Consider the following 13,959-nt stretch of genomic DNA (forward strand, 5'->3'; position numbering starts at 1 on the left):
AAATTCTTAGGCAAATGGATGGAGCTAGAGAACATCATACTAAGTGAGGTAACCCAGACTCAAAAGGTGAATCATGGTATGCACTCACTAATAAGTGGATATTAACCTAGAAAACTGGAATACCCAAAACATAATCCACACATCAAATGAGGTACAAGAAGAAAGGAGGAGTGGCCCCTTGTTCTGGAAAGACTCAGTGAAACAGTATTTGGCAAAACCAGAACGGGGAAGTGGGAAGGGGTGGGTGGGAGGACAGGGGAAGAGAAGGGGGCTTACGGGACTTTCGGGGCGTGGGGGGGCTAGAAAAGGGGAAATCATTTGAAATGTAAATAAATTATATCGAATAAAAAAAAAGAAGTTCTCTGGTGGAGTTTTTTTGGGTCACTTAAGTATACTATCATATCATCTGCAAATAGTGATAGTTTGACTTCTTCCTTTCCAATTTGTTTCCCTTTGACCTCCTTATGTTTTCTAATTGCTCTAGCAAATAGAATCTTTATGTCCCTCAAATAAAAATCATGTTTCAGACATTGAGGAGTAGACTCTATTATCATTCCAAACACATTTACTTCTACACATACACATACACACAAGCAAATGAAAAGATTATCTCAAAAGTCCCACAGTTATCTATGTTTTTCATTAATAAAATAAAACCTGGAAAAAAATCTTCTTTGAAGTGGAAAGTGCAATTCTAACAATGTTAAGGACAATAATAGGTATTTATTGGTATAAATACCTATTATACCAATAGGTATAATAATAGGTATTTAATACTTTGTACTAAAAAAATGGTTTAAAACATTAATGTGATAGCTTATGCCTCTAGTTTACAGCACAGTTCTGTGAAATACGTACTATTTTTCCTGAACAGTGTGTGTAGAATGATCTCTAAGCATTTTGCCCACTGGCTGCAGAGTTGGCTCAGTAGTAAAGAGATCTTACTCTTACTGTACAGGATTCAGGCTCAGTTCCTACCACCACATATCAGACCACTCAGAACTCTCTGTGACTCCAGCTCTAGGGTATCTGATACCCTCTTGTGTCCTCCAGGAAAAAGTACATTCTCTTTTAAACTCAGGTATACACACACACAAAAAAATTAGAAAGAAACATTTTTAAAGAATATTAAACATAATCCCCAGAGATTTGAGTAAATACAGTCTGTAGGCACAACTTGGGTTTTGAATTCACAAACATTCTAAGTATATGATCTTCGAATTTTCCCTGCATACCTTATAAAACTTATTCTACATTCTCAGTGTCTGTAGTTGTTGGTAAATATTTACAGTATTAAAACCACAATTGTCTGCATGTACATTTCATTAGGTCTTGAAGAATGCAGCTCAAGAGTTGCTGAAAAATTTTTGTCAATTATAGTATCTTAGTTAACCCTTTAGATGTCATTTAAATGCTGCCAGCTGTGCCTCTGCAGACTTAGCTTAGAGGATAGTTTTGAACAAGATTCAAGTAGCTTCTTCATGGTGCAAACAGCAGTACTCCCCTGGTATGGCATGTGCCCCTAGAGTCACACCCCAAGAGACACCGGCCTGTGGGTTCCCAATGGGACTCAGCACACCTCAGCTGAAGAAGAAGAATCAAGCTGTTGAGCCACTCACCTGTGACTACTGAAGACTAGGACCCAAGGGCTAAATATTTTATTTCTGTTTCCCTGGGCAGACTCTGAGAAAGCCTACCACCAAGCCCTCTAGGTACAAGCAGGCTTGGCATGCAGAGCTGGAGCGGTGTATCCTTGTGCTAGCCCTTTCTGAAGCTCGCCCTTGCCCCTGTCTCTGGTTTCTTAGGTCACATTGTAAAGAAAACACCATCTTCTTGGCTCAACTTTATAGAGCATGCCCTGTTTCCAGGGAAGCCAAGTTAAAACAGGTGGTGGCCTAGTGAATTTTTTAACCTAAATACACAACAGGAAATTAATCCAAACATTTTGCCACAGACACGACAGATTATGCTGAAGTATTTACACTATAAAGGCTGAAATTTGATTTATTTCGTGATTAGCCTTGGTACTATGAATATGAGAACAAATCTGAAAACCTAATCATACTACATTACAAAATAGCTAATTTTTATTTTTTTTCCTATTATATATATTTACAATTTAAACCTTGCTGAACTAGTATTATATTAAATACTGAAAAGGCATATAGTATGGGCATGTAAATATATCAGTAGTTTCTAAGTATGTAATACTTTATTTGCTACCCAGTGTTATTCATCTACAAGTATAAAAGTAATGGAAATATTTTCAAGCCTATAAAACATAAAACTCTTTGTGGTGTGCAGTGAATTTCGATGCTTTCTGAAGCAATAAGTCCATATTGTCTCTTCCTTACACTGATGAACTCATGTAATACACTGAAATGGTATAGGATTCTTGTGACTCTTTTTATTTTTAAAATGAAATAAAAACTAAAGTAAGGATCCCATGTGCACACACAGAGAGAGCAAGACAGAGAAACAGAGAGAGAGAGAGAGTAAATAAACGTATACAAGAAAATCTTTAGATGAAAACAAAAATGGCATTAATCAAAATTCAGGCTAATCATACTACCCTTACTGTCTTTGTATGGTATTTTAAAAACTTCTAGTCAAAGATATTATCATAGAAAATAAAAGGTCAGCTATTCCCTATATTTGTCGAGCTAACTGACCAGTAATCCTGTTTAAAATAGGGCTTTTCTTACAAGAGCCTATACACAAAGCCCACGATAACCTTTGTGTACAACCACAGATTGACTTGTATCGAGAACAAATCTTTTTTAGAGCTGCTAGCGTTCTACTTCCGTTGTGGTTTAGACGAGCAAACTAGGAAGAAACACATAGGAGCATGAGTTTCTAGGAGGGAGAATATCATTAACATTGACATAAATCTCTGAAAAATTCTCAAGCCGCAGGGTATGTGATGGTTAGTATTAATGATTAACTTAATAGAACATAAAATCACCCAGGAAACAGGCTTCTAGCAATGTCTGGAGGGCCTTGTGTTGATTGTTTTAATGGGCCTGGTTTTAACCAGGCCACTGTGGGTAGTGCCATCCCTAAGCTGGGATCCTGATTAAATGAAGGAAGAGATCCCAGAAGCAGCATGCAGTCATGGGCCACTCTCTGCTTCTAGTTCTGATATGCTACTTCAAGCCCTTGACACACTGACCACCATGATGAACCGGACCTCCAACTGTGAACTGCAATAAAACTTTTCTCCTTTAAGCTGCTTTTGTCAGATTATTTTGTCATAGCAACAGAAGAAAAGTAACTAACACAGTGTGAATATCCAGTTTAGAGCCTTTGTGGAGAGTGTTACATACTCAGTTACCAGTGCTTCCTCTCAGTGGCAATCAGAACTTCCCCAAGGTTGTTTACTTAGATCCACCACCTAAGTATAAGCAGGTTGCTGAGCATATGCCAAGAGACAAAAGCAGACATCTCGCTCATGGACTGCAGGGGCAGAGCACTTGCATAAGGTACCACATATCAGTGTTGGGCTTGGTGTTAATGCTCAGCCCAAATGTTCATCTCAAAGACACTTGCTTAAGGAGTAAAGTGAGCCAAAGCACTAACTTCCAAGTGCTTGGGAATTCTTTATTAAGTTTAAAAAGGATAAGTAAAGATTCAGGAAAAGGAAGGTTTCATTTGTTTTTCTGTTTAGTTTTTGCTGTGTTGTGATACCTCCTGTCTCCGTTTAGTTCAGTGGGCAAATACATAAATGTATGTCTGGTTTGTATTTAATGCTAGTCGTTGAATTGGAATTTTTTAAATGGAATTTTGTTCTGTAATAAGTAGCTTTGCAAAGTTAGTTATTTAAAAAAATAATAAAAAGGCACATCTTCTGAGCCTACCTCTCTTGAAATAAAATGCACACATTGTTAGAATAGCCACCTTAAATCAAGCTCAGCAACGTTTTTGTGACCAAACATGGTATGAATTATGGTTTAAGTAAACATTAATTTCTGAATACCTGGAATGCTATTTAAAAAAAAAGAATCTATCCTGGGTTTTTTTTCCAACAATTTGGGGGAATAAAATTAGCACACATAATAAAATATCACTGTTATAACATATTTAATCATTCTTTTCAGTTTTCAAGATTTTTCTTATTTGACAAAACTGAAAGTTATTTTTAATTCTTCAAGTGTAACCGTTAAATATACCCCAGTTCTATATGAGAATGTTGAATAAGTATTTGAGAAGTTTGTCTAAAGCCACATGATTCATGTAAAACAAAATAAGCTGGTCCTAGTACCAACTCAAAAAGAATCCTCTTCATTTTAAAACAACATGCAGTATAAAGCAGTTGGTCTCAATGTTTTAAATACCAACGAAATTGGCTGCAGTATTTCTTTTTAAATTCATAAGGTCATCGTATTTATGGCCATGTTCCATGTATGCTGACTTACCAGCCCATTACTTTTTGAGATTCTGAACAAGCAAGGAGACCTAACTCTGTGCTGGATGCCCCATCCATATCTTCAAAGCCACTAATAGCTGGATGCCCAGCCACTCAGCCCATACGTACTCCTTTCTGTCTTCATCCCCGATCTGTTAATTCTCTGCTACTTTACATGCACTGCTACCTCATTTCACCTCTAAGAGCAAAGATGGGTTGTCAAGCATCCATTGTTCAAATTCACCTCTTACTCCCCACCAAATGAGTTCCCCAAATTTTTTGAAGAAGTTAAAAGTCAAGGTCATGTGACCCAAGTCTCTAGTATCCAATCTGTTTTCTCTTTACTTCTCTGTCAAGCATGTAGTCCAGGTAAGACAGACTAATCATAACCTAACAATGATATTCCACACTCACATCCTATGAGATTTTACTACATATAACTCATGGACTTACAATTCCTCTCTATAAAACCCCAAGTTTTTTGGCTTTTAGTTCTTTAAGAGCTTATTGTTGGACTCTACAACAGTGCTTGAAAAATGAATATACAGCTCAGATGAAGAACTCAAACTCTGAAGATGCAACAGTCTCTTAAAGTCCTGCTCACGAAGATTGTATGATGTAGAAACAGAGTCACAGGTCTCCTGGGTAATGAAGTAAAATCTCCCAGGTAGGAATCTAATCAAAAGTTGCTCTTATTTTCTCCTAACATCAGGGAGGCTTCAGAAGAATTCCTCCCACCACAGCTGCAGAAAACATTCTTTTCTGGAGGCATTTGCATGTATTTTGAAGAGCACATAATGAACTGTCGCTCCAGCATTGTGCAATTATGTGTGGCAACAAATAGACACAGAAATAGCTGCTGCAGGAAAGTCGCTGCATCCTACAGACTGAGCATTAACCAACTGCATGCAAATAAACTAAAAATTATTCTCAATTAGTGAAGAACTCTGTTATACAAGAAGAGACTAGCACAACATGCAAAAGACTTGATCCATTTTAGCTCTGGGTGAAATACAAAAGTAACAGACGATGTAGAATTAGGACAAAGCATTTATTTGATTAGCATCTAGTTGAGGCTTCCGTTTACAAGCTAATGATAAAGGCGTGGAAAACCAAATTCAGGAACTTCCAAGCACTCCATTTTAGTATAGACAAGCTGAGATATGGCCTAAAAAGTCATAATTGTATGCTGCAGCACTTTAGGTATAATTTGAGCTCAGCACAAAGATTCCTAAGTAAGGGAGGTGGTAATGGAAGGTTCTATGACTCTTTACAATGTAAAGACTACTTTGGGATAAAGTTCATTGAAGATATACCATGAAGGGCACCAGAGGACCCTGATATCTTCACTCCTTTTTTGTAATCCAGGTTTGGGATGCAATTCCTTGCTTGCTTGCTTGCTTGCTTGCTTGCTTGCTTGCTTGCTTGCTGGGTGGATGGATGGATGGATGGATGGATGGATGGATGGATGGATGGATGGCTTCCAGCATACACTCTTGCATAGACACCAACCACATGCCAGCATGACCTGATAGAGTCAAGGTGGCTACCCTTAACAACCTGTACTATGCCTTTTGGAAGGGAGCTTAAAAACCTTAGTTACATCTGTTGGACTTTGAACCTCCAAATCTGCGAAATGGATAAATTCCCTTTCTTACAGGTATATAGTTACAGTGCCATATGTTCATACATGAGAGATAATTTTTAAAGCCATATATCAATGATATACAATAGTGATATCCCAGAATGAGGAAGGCAGAGTCAGGAAGAGTGCCAGAAGTTATAAAGAAGACATGGTTACATGTCTAGTGGTTACTAGACTAGCTTGAGCTAATAGCGCAAGGTGCTGTCTCTAATAACTAAGGCAAAATCCACTTTTCTTATTTAACAATACAATGCTGCTTTACTGGTGATTTAAGGGATTCTAAGTTAAAAACAACCTTGACTATGGTTTTGACTTGTTTTTTACTCTGCTAAGCATTGTGCCACTTAAAGATGGAGGTGAAAGCACATTAATTATCAGTTTAAATAGCTAAGAGGTTGAAGTACTACTGGAGGATTACAAATGGAGATCCAAGTCTCTGATCTTGTGTTGTTAACTGCAACTTTACAAACAATCATAGAAGGAGCAGGCACCATTTTGAACTTGGTTTTCTAGAAAGCACATTCTTTCCTGCTTTTGCTTTCAGAAAGGACATGAATTTGGTAAGATAAAATGGCACTGGATAAAAGAAGGTACAGGGTATCAAGACTGTCACAACTATGGTGTCTTAAAGTTGGAATGTTTCCAGTATTTCTGTACAGTTATGCAGGGCATTATGGGCCCATGTTCTTAAACACTCCAACAGCCAACAGCTGTCAGCCTGACAACAGCCTGTATTTTGTTTTGGTAGCAGCTGCGTCTGCTGTCACCAGCTCCTTTTACACAATAAGAATCATCCAATGCCATGTTCTTCTGGTGGATTATTAACAGATCACTACAGGAGACGCAGGAATCAAAGGAAATGTTTTTCTATTAGCAACTGAGGGAATCAAGGTAGAGTGAAATTTTTTAAATGTCTACCTTATCATCTAGGTATTTAGATATAGGTATACTAGGTATACTAGGAAATTAACACTGATGGCTTCTTGAGAGAAATTATCCCTATGCAGAATTATCCCTAATTCTGTTCTTGAGGTTTTACTACATGATTGTAGGTTGAGGTCAGGTAGAAATATTCAAATATAGGTGAAGACAAATATCTCATATAAACAGCCATCATCTTCCAACCACAGCCAACTTCAGCACCACGCCCATGGTTTCTTGCTCTTAGAATAAGAATCCAGTTATCTACACAGCAGTGGTGTCTTGGCATCCGTACACATGCACCACATTTTGAGAGATCTCAGAGACTCCCAATAAGAAGAGAGAAGAAGACAGGAGCTGCCTGCCTGTTGTTCCCTTCTCTACTCTGTTTCTGTTTATCTTACTCTAGCTTCATAAATGCCAAGTGCTGATATCGGGCTATAGAATCAACTGACTAATGTGAATGGCTGTGTATCCTTCAAGCACTTAAAAATGTGACACCCAAAGTCATACTTTGGCACCTAACTCTAGCACACATGGTGAAGGAAAAGGAAGTGGTATTCACAGAACATCTTCAGGGTCTCTAAGGTGAGAACACAGACTACCTTCCATTTACCAAGATCTGTGTTTGATTCTGAATACTGCAAAACTATACAGCAGGTACAATTATTTTTCTAGACCCTTTTGACCTTGAATTCTCGCCAGTTCAGAGTGTTTTGCCTTATATACCACCCGAACTATGAATTTTATCAAAGACAAACTACTTTATAATGTTCATGCTCCCATTAACTGACACTGATTCTTCTGGACTCTCACAAAAGCTCAAACGCTGAATAATTTCAGCTGCTAGTGGGTTGAGCATAGCTAAGGAAATGATGTTAATGTCAGACACAATGGCCACAGACTTATCCTGAAAGTAGACACAGAACTATCTGAACAAAACCAGATCTCTGTCAAAGGCCTCAATTAAAATAATTTTAAAAAGATAGCCATTTACAATGCTGTTGGGATTCAGGGATATAACCAATGCTTTCCTGCATCACATGGGAGCAAGTGCCTTAACAGGTGGCTTATGAGACATCCTCACTCTGCTATGCTAGGCAAATGCCAGGAGAGATTATTCTGGGAAAATAATCAGGCCAAGAATCCCCCAGGGGGGCTCATGGCATTTCTAAATGAAATACCCACCCAGAGCTCAGACGTTAGCAGAAAATAAAAACCAGGTAAATCATACCAGAGGGAACAGTCAGAACAAAACTTAAAGCAAAATATTTTCTAACATCTGCAGTCAAGCGCTCTGCCGGATAGCATGAAACGCGTTCCCTCTAGTAGCAAATGAGAAACTCCGTGAATGTATTTACAATGTTCTGTATATATTCGTTGGAACATATGGCTCAATGAATTATTCTACAAGATAAATCTCCACTGAGGCAGCCTGCAACCCACTCAGGCCCTGAACCTTCTGAAAGTGGCAAAACCTCCTGCCAGGCGATGTCATTCAGAAGAACAGAGGTGAGAGCAAACGAATTGCATGCAGTATTGGTTACTTGAAAATGCTCCTGAGATCTGTATAAAGCATGAGGCGGCTTTATCTGTCTGGACTCATCTGAGAATTCTTTGGATCTCGGGGGTGCTTCATATACATTTACTCTTTTTTCTAATCAGTGATTGCGGGAATACCAGGTAGTATTTAGCAAGCAGACACTGGTTTCCAGACATATCCCAATCTGTCTCCATCTAGCTGGGCTTGGAACTGTCTGGACCTCTTCCAACTTGCTCTTGGCTCTGTGGCCTGATTATCCCAAGCTGTGTTAATGAACAAGATGTGCTGATTTACATAGGAGATGCAGGCTTTCAACGAGGAGCTCCTTAGCAGCTGCCTTGCTATACCTGGCTGTGAAGATGACGCCCTCGGCTGAATTCCATCAGAGCAGGGGATTTGCAGACATTGGATGTGAGCTCTGAGAAAGACTATAGTGGCAACCATGAGGGCACGGGGGCCAATGCCAAATGTTAGATAGCAAACATCTTTATAATCTTACCATCTGTGAAGATGTTTTATGTATTACTCGCCACAACAGTGTGGAGCAGGTAACATGACGCCTCCTGATGTCAAGAACAACATCCCTGTCTATGCTGAAGCATCATGCCAGGTCTGCCTCCATGGCCTAAATCATATATCTATAGATGGGGACAAAAATATAAGCCTATATACCATACCCTTAAAATAACAGACATCAAAGCACTACCCATTTCAGTATTTTTAATGCATACTTCTAATAGCATAAAGTTCCGAGAGAGTTGCTATCATTTGATGCTGGAATACTGTGTATTTTTCCCCAATGGTTAATACTTTAACAAGTACAATATCAAAACCTCTAAACACAAATATATTAAAGTTAGATAATACTTGTAGCATTATGTTCTTCCTTTAGTAAACTGATACATACATAAAAACATAATTTTGAGAGTTGAATATCCTTAAAAGAGAAAGTTTTTTTCTTCAGTTTATAAAATCTGATGTCATATTCCAAGGAAACCTGAATTCTGCCTATGCAAGTTATCATGTCAATTTGGAAATAGTAGGGTACTCATCAAGATGCTGATCCACAACTATTTTCTCTCCTGCTTCTGACCTCGCTATCCTCTATGACATAATTATAGCTGAGAGATAGTCAGAAAACCATCAGTTCACTTAACCAGCCTCTGCCAGTTCAGCCAGCACATGGAAGACTCTGATCTAGCAAGACAGCACACATCTGTATCTCCTCTAAATGTCGGCACCGTGAACGTGCTCTGCACTCCGTAGGGCATTGGACAGACACAGCTTCTCATGCTGCTGCCCAGCCCAGTGCAGAGATCATGTATGGATTGTGAGACCAGCTGGCAAGATCTGCTTCATCTGAATGCAGACACAAATGCTTTGATGCCCCAAACCCATTCACAAAAGTTATCAACTCAGAGAGGGTAGACATATAACTAACATGGGGTAACTGATCTCTAAAACCATCCTGAATGTACAGTTTCTAAAGATGACGATTGAAAAAACAAAACAAACAAAAGTGAAGCTACAGCTACAACAACACAACCAACTTGGAATTTCTAAAGGCATGATAAAAGGAGGAAGGAGAGCCAAAACCCAAACCAGACAAACCCAGCATCACCACTCTAGTAGGATGGAGAATAGAATTAGGATTCATGGGAAATGCTGTATACTTTGGAATACAGTGCTAAGCATTCAAAAATAACATCACAGAAAAAGTTGCTTAAAAGAGAATTTTAACACAGACAGTGCAGATTCTTGGTCTGAATTTTGCTGCTTCTTGGGAAAATTTACCAAAATGTCCTGGCTTAAGTTTTCTACATTTGTCAAATGAGGAGAACAGCATTGAATCCATGGGCAGCATCGAGGTTTAGCAAGAATGCTATACGCAAAGCACTAGCTCTGCACTGGCAGAGGGAAATCACAAGAAACAATGTTTGCTTTAACAAAGAGCTTAAGGAAAGGCACAGTCCAGAGTCCGGGCCTGTGATGGAGTGGGAAGCAGAGGCAGAGAGAAAGAAGAGATGCCCAATTTCTACCTTGCTTCCATTTCTTCCTTAAGGAAGGTGGTGCTCAAGTTGAAAGGATAAACAAGCAGGTACCATAACTCAAAGCAAACAAGGAAATGAAAGCAGAATCCCTGTTTATTGAAAATTGCCATTATGTTGCCCAGCACAAGTGAAACGCACTGTGGATGGTTGGAATGACTCCCGTGGTCCATTGTGAAATGACTAGTGGCAATATCTAGACAAGAAGAAGAGTCAGAAAAGCAAAATTTAAAAAAAAATACCCAATTTTCATAAGTAAGGAATTGAAGTCTGGAAATCACAGTATTTTATGCTCACTCAGCCTTTGCTTTGTATCCTACTTCAGATTGCTGTTAAACTTGCCCTCAGAAATGACCTTCTCAGAAAATTCAGCAAGTCAGGCTCTTCCACAACCATATTGAGACAATGTCTATGTGATCCTGTGTTAGCAAGGAAAATTAGTATTGAACCTTTCATGTATATCCAAGTATTCATGATCCTTGATGCTAAGTGCCTGTGCCCCTGCCTTCTTCAAATGTTCTGATAATTTTATATTCATCTCCTACATAATTTGAGAGTAATTTTTAACTTTCAGACAAAACAGTAAATGCTAGCACCTACAGTGGATCCACAGAGGACAGATCGTGCCACCTATACGTGCTTTATAACAGAATCCACATATTAACAAAGATGAATAATATAAGAAAAATGAATTTGAGAAGTGAATGTAACATATTCTTCATGATTCATAGGAAATGCAACTATTGGGTGAGAGTGGACTGTAAGGGATTAAAGCAAAACTCTAAAATGATTTGTCATCTATTCTAAGCAGGATGCTGGCTGAAGGCGTTCTTCACACTGCCTCGTTCTGACTTTTAATCGGTGATTTAATTAAGTAATAAAAGGCATTTTGGTTAATAAATAAACTATTTTTAAAATAAATAGATGATTCCAACCTAAAACAGATTCATTTATTAACAGCAAATTAAATCATTTATGTCAGTTTAGAACAGCAGAATCAACATGTAAGTTGATGGAAATAGATATGACAAATGACTAAACATTCTAAAATCAACTAAATAAGAATATGAGAAATGAACTGTAAAATAATGTCTTACTTTTTAAAAGCATTATCAGAAGATGATCACACTGTCTATGTAGCTGATAAAACAGCTAGCACGTTTTAATAGATAAATATCATGATAGATAAATATCAATATCATGAAAGGCAAAGTTACATTCCGTCTACAGAATTTACCACTCCAAATCTAGATTTTTGCAGTTTGTTCTAGAGCTTGAAGTTTGAAAAGATATTATCATGTTCTGCTTGTTCAGAGGACAGCAGTAGAAAGAAGGTATCATCTGAGGAAAGTTAGAATTACAGAGATGGTCAGAGTAAAAGCATAGCAGGAAAATGAAAACTGTGTTCAGAGACAGTTGGGTGGATCTTTGTGTGAGAGTGCTTGCTGTGGGAGTATGGGGAACTGAGATCAAATTCCCAAGCAGCCTCACTTATAAAAGGAGAGACAGAAACAGAGACTGACAGAGACAGAGAGAGATGAAGACAGAGAGAGACAAAGATGAAGGAAGGGAAGAGAAAGGGGAAAGAGAAATGAAGAGAAAGAAAGAAAGAAAAAAGAAAGAAAGAAAAAAAGAAAGAAAAGAAAGAAAGAAAGAAGGAAGGAAGGAAGGAAGGAAGGAAGGAAGGAAGGAAGGAAGGAAGGAAGGAAGGAAGGAAGGAAGGAAGGAAGGAAGGAAGGAAAGGAAGGAAGGAAGGAAGGAAGGAAGAAAGAAAGAAAGAAAGAAAGAAAGAAAGAAAGAAAGAAAGAAAGAAAGAAAGAAAGAAAGAAAGAGAAACGAGACGAGACAAGAAATGGAACCACACATAAATGTGGGCACTCATAATTCCAGCACTAGGGTGGGCTGCAGCGGGCAGCAGAGAGACAGGAGGAATCCAGTCTGCCAGCCTAGTTCCAAGATCAGGAAAAGACCTGCCTCAAAAGATAATGAAGGACCTAACAGAACAGAGTACCCAGTACTCTCCTCTGATCTCACAGGTGCCTGTGCATGAGTGTGTGTGCATGCACACACACACACACACACACACACACACGTCCAAAATTGTATTCACAGAGAGATAAAACTATGTATAAATATTTAAAAGAAAATGACAGCTGCAAAATGTCTGCAGACATTTGAATTCAGTACTCAGCTGAGTACTGCACCAGGAAGAGAAGTTTCAGCCAAATACAACCCCTAAATGAATGAAATGATCACTGTCCCTCAAGAAGATCACTGAAGCAGCCGGTGCAGGGGGGTCGGTGCTATTGCCCCATTCAGTGCTAGGGAAAAGGCTGATCATGGCAACTCTCTGTGTCTCTTTACCCCAAGCTCATCATTCCAGTTTGGTTTACTGAATATTAGCTAATCTCGTCAGATACCCCGAAGAAGGGAGGGGCTCATGAAACATCCTCTGTGACTGCTGGATGAGTCTTTACTGGGAAAAAAATTGACGTTCCACCCTGTCACACTTATCCTTGCTTGTCTTCACAGCTGCAATATGCCCCTCTAGAGAAAGGTTCATTGCTGGCGTCGTGAGAATCGATCTAAGCTGTTCTCACAATGATTACACTGTCCCTTGCCCCCCTTAAGCTTCACAGCCCAGAGCATGCCCAGGGCTCACTGCAGGCAGACTCACTCTGATCAATGCAAAGCTACTATATAGCATGCTTTTATAGAGCCAAAGGCAATGCGGATCCCAGGGTACTCCTGTTGTAGACAGAATTTCAGCTTTATTAGGTAACTGTCAAAATTGCCTTGGTGTCTCTTAAAAACTTTAAATTGGGAGAAAATATAAGTGCAGAAGAGCCATGATAAGTTAACTTAGCAATCTGTTGCAATAAACACGGGCGCTATGAACATACATTATGGAAATCAGATGGAGCACCCAGAGAGCAGTAACGGGGTAAGCAGTGTGGATGCAGTGCCATCATAAAACCCCTAAGTGCTAGATATCAGAAAGGCTTTCTTCTTAAACAGTCTGGTTGAGTTTCCTGTTCAGCATATTTGAGGACACACCTACCCATGCCCATTTACCACAACATACTACTACTACTCACAAAGCCCAAATAATGCAGAAATGTTAGAAAAATAATGCATTGCATCTGACAGAAGGCAGGAAAAAGTGTGAGCTTATACTATTATATACTTGTGGCCTCTCTATGTTCCAGCTATAAACATTATTGTCGTACCATCCCTGTAGTGTTTCTGGGCATTTACGATCCCTGTGGATTTTCTATGAACATACAGGTTCCACTGTGTGTTCATTCCAAGAAAATTTTTGTAATCATGAGTTCCAGGAATAAAGAGGCTATGTCTATAAACTGTTTTGTTTGAGCCTCAGATCAAGAAAAGGATG

Source organism: Apodemus sylvaticus, chromosome 4, assembly GCF_947179515.1.
Source record: "Apodemus sylvaticus chromosome 4, mApoSyl1.1, whole genome shotgun sequence".
Taxonomy (NCBI): Eukaryota; Metazoa; Chordata; class Mammalia; order Rodentia; family Muridae; genus Apodemus; species Apodemus sylvaticus.